Source organism: Myxocyprinus asiaticus, chromosome 26 (genome assembly GCF_019703515.2).
Source record: "Myxocyprinus asiaticus isolate MX2 ecotype Aquarium Trade chromosome 26, UBuf_Myxa_2, whole genome shotgun sequence".
In the NCBI taxonomy this organism is placed as follows: Eukaryota; Metazoa; Chordata; class Actinopteri; order Cypriniformes; family Catostomidae; genus Myxocyprinus; species Myxocyprinus asiaticus.
Genome location: NC_059369.1, coordinates 26,497,091 through 26,501,453, shown reverse-complemented (window position 1 = coordinate 26,501,453; position 4,363 = coordinate 26,497,091).

Below are 4,363 nucleotides of genomic sequence, written 5' to 3'. Positions count from 1 at the left end.
AGGAGTGCCCCCTTGTTGGTCGATGGCTGTGCGGAGAGATGAGTCCCCTGCTGGGTCCATACTTGGCCAGATTGTTCTGTCACAGAATGAATGGAGGACCCAGGGATGCAGTGAAACAAATAACAATTTATTGAAAGCAAATGGGAATGAAAACAGTGAAGATATCTGGCTCAGGTTGTAGGTGACTGGAGGCAATGTGGCAGAGGTGAGGATGAAGATGGTGAAGATCAACTTGGGACACCCAGGTGGAGAGCAGATGAATGCAATGACAGAGTAAGTAATCTAAGGTAAGTAAATCCAACAGAAAGTCCACAGATTAATGGTCCAACTGGTAACAGCAAACTGGAACAAACTGGCAGAAAAAACAAACAAAGAGCAAACAGGACAAGACCAACTGACTGGCAAGACTGAGATGCTGCACAAACAAACAATCTGGCACTAGACATGATAAACGAGAGGGTATAAATAAACAAGGTAACAAGCTGCAGGTGACAATAATCAGCTCGTGAATGGCATGAATAAACATTCCCATAGAAACTCAGCTCACGCGGGAAAAGGAAAACACACGAGGGAAACAACTCACGCAGACACACAGGAAAGAGACAGGCAGCCTCATCGGATCATGACAGTAGCAAAATACCATTGCATGACAAACTAACAACTGACAAATTGACAGCTGCTCATGAAACTGCATATGATGCTTGACTTGAATAGGTGTAATTTATGATTATTTTGATAATTGATTAATCTAACAATTATTAGAATGATTATTAGACTATCCAGCAATTATTGCAACGGTTAATCATTAGCTCTTAGCCGATTATTCAGCTTTTACCCTGACTTAAAATGTTAATTAAAGGTGCAATATATAACAATTTTCATGTAATATTCGCCTTTTTTTTTTGCCAATGTGTGAACGGCTTGTAACGCAACTTAAAAAATGAGCCCTTCCCGGACTTCCTAGGTTGCCTTTTAAAGCCTGTAGACTGATTTTCATGCAAAAGGAGCGGGTCGCTTTTGCCGGGAAAATCCAAAGGATGTGACGTTTATGCGTGCTCCCGAGAGCCTTGCCTCAGTAATCGCTTCTCTTCTGCTATTCAACAGCGATAACAAACTGCAACACTAGGTAATGGAATCCAGCAAGCGTGCGGCTCCCAGCACAACACCGACTCCTACACAAACCCCCCCCCCCAAAAAAAGAAACATTTATCTACTGAATCCAGTATGGCTAAGCGGAAGCATGATCGTGGTCGAGGGAAAACTAGAGTGAACATTGGCAGGGCATTTGATTCCTGGAGGGACCTTCGTTTGGTTTTGGGGATCAAAACCCATCCTGAATTGGCATTCTTCTTATTGGACAGGTAAGCTTACATAACTGCAAAGCATGTGAAATATAGTGCCATAAGGACTGATCTGTGTAATTTTAGCTAACTTGATCTTGCCTGCACAGTAACTGTCATAAACAATGTTAATCTGTAATTATTCAGCAAGGCAAACTACAATAACACATGAAATGAATGCTAGTCAATGTTCAAGATAATGCAAAAAGTCCCATTCATTGGTGTAACGTAACTTGTTTGTACAGACAAATATATACAATCTGTTATTATAAAACAATAGCGCATCGATATATCAAAATGACAGTTGTGATGGAATCACATCAATATTGAATTGTGTCAACATATTTATAATGTACAGTCTATTTTATAAACAGCTACTGTCATCATCCACCAAATTTAGCTAACAGCTATTGATAAAGCTGGCTAGCTAGCTAGCTAACGCTGACATAGGCTATCGTATAAATGCAGTCAATGTGTCATGCAAAGAAAAGTGATAACTTCAAACTACAGTCTCGCATAATCAGACCTACAGTATATCCACTCTTTGTTTTAGCCCTGTTCCAGCACTGGAGAGTCAAATAATATATACAGTCTCAAAGTTTGTAGTAAAACAATCATAACTGTGTAATTTTAATTATGCTACCTCATCTGTCAGTATGATGCTGATGAATCACGTTGTCTCTTTGTACGTTGCGTCATTGTTTTGGCAGATGCTAGCATCCCTATGGAGTGTGTGCACAAGCGCGAGCACGAGCAACAGGTAGCTGGCTGCAGTTCACTTAACGGCCTCAGGTGTCATTAATAACAAGGGTTTCTGAATCTTACATACTGCACCATTAAATGTGCTTACTAACAATAAAGAGGACAAAATCATCTTTTAAAAATACCTCTAAATGACAATGAAAAAAAAATACTTTTTATTAACTTTAATTAAGTAAAGAAATTCACTGCAAAGAAATCCTATTGTTATCAAGTGTTTTTGTCTTGTTTTACATTTAAAATGGTCTAAATATCCTTAAAACAAGATACATTTACATGAGAAGCAACATATAAGATATTTAGAATTGCTTTAAGAGAATGTGTCTTAAATATAAGTGTATTTTGTATACAAGTGTATTTTTTCACTTGGTTGTACTTCTGCAAGTGCAGTAAAGAAAATTATATTTATATTCAAGATCTATTCTCTAAAAGCAAGTCTAAATATCTTATAATATGCTTCTCAGGTGAGCGCATCTTTTTTTAAAGGATTTTTAGATATTTTAAAATATTTTTATTTTTAATATTATATTCAGCATTCTCAGATAACAATTTCTTTCTTCTGCAGTATAGCTGCTAAAGAAAATGTAAGTTGTTTTAAGTTGTTTGATTGCCAAATCAGAAACATATTTTGTTGCAGTGTATATTTGGGCGAAGGCTACCTCTCTCAACTTTATGTTCACTTCAATCCATCTTTAACTCACACACACACACACACACACACACACACAAAAACTCTCTTATTAATAAAGCTGCATATTGGCAATTTTCTTCACGATAAGAAATGCACAGTGACGCATATACGATGATTCAATAAGTCGCGAGCCATCACGTTATAATCTAGCTGCATTAAGCATGTGCGCTCGAGGGATGAGCGTTCCAGCGACAGAGTGTGCATCAGCCGGGTGCAGTTTCAATCTCTCCCCGTTAGATCGGGACATTCGCGGAACTCATAGAAGAGGAGCTGACCACACAGAGAAATGGCAGTTTCAGAGTTTGTTGTTATTTACATGATCTGCTTCCATATTATTTGAACTTTAATAAAGCTATAACACATTAAATATAACTGCATTTAAGATGTTGTAACGTCTGTGTAAGATCAGTGATGGCTAATTACACTTTGTTTGAAAAAAACTTTGTTTGAAAAAAAAACCTTTTAGCCTTTTGACATTTGCATATAAATTACTGACCTGGCCTCCACGTTTACATTTATATGGGTGCTAAATTGCAGATGGTCTTTATCACTATCAAAAGGATGCTAAAACAGGTCTCCTCTGAAGTGTCTCCATCAAGCTTCAAACACATTCCACAGAAAGGGGGGTGACCCCCCCCCCCCGTGCCAGGCACCAGAGCAGTTGTCTGTCTCCAGTAATTCCAATACACGTCACACACACACCTAAAGACATTTTCTCTATTTAGGCCATAGTAAGCAGTTATAAATGTATCTGCTATATGCATGTGTTGTATGTATATTCCCCTATTATATTAACTTGGTTAAAACCCTTTACTTGTATTAGTTAGACGTTAAACGCATATATTCAAGGGTATGAGTGTATCTCTGCTTTAATATCGTCTGGAGGTTACCTTCTTGGTATCAAAATGATCTTCTCTTTATTTCTCACACCATAATGGGTGACCCCCGTGCCAGGCACCAGAGCAGTTGTCTGTCTCCAGTAATTCCAATACACGTCACACACACACCTAAAGACATTTTCTCTATTTTAGGCCATAGTAAGCAGTTATAAATGTATCTGCTATATGCATGTGTTGTATGTATATTCCCCTATCATATTAACTTAGTTAAAACCCTTTACTTGTATTAGTTAGACGTTAAATGCCTATATTCAAGTGTATGAGTGTATCTCTGCTTTAATATCGTCTGGAGGTTACCTTCTTGGTATCAAAATGATCTTCCCTTTATTTCTCACACAATAATGTACACCATGTGATCGTGAAATGCATCGAACAATTCTTACTATGTTTTGAATTAAAAGCTGCACTAGCGGTCCAGAGCAGCAATAAAATGCGAATGGGCCATAAACGGAGACAAAGGATGTTTCTCCCGCTCAAAATGCATGCCTCTGATTGGCCACTCCACCCACAAAATGGGTGCGGCAATGAACTATCAAAACTCCAGAGCGCAGACTAATCATCGCTCAAAAACTCTTCTTCTTGAGACCAACCCACTCCAAAACTCTCTCTTGAGTTTAACCTTCTGGCAGTGTTTACCTTCAAGTAACTTTGTGGATTTCCTGTGGACTTCTTCA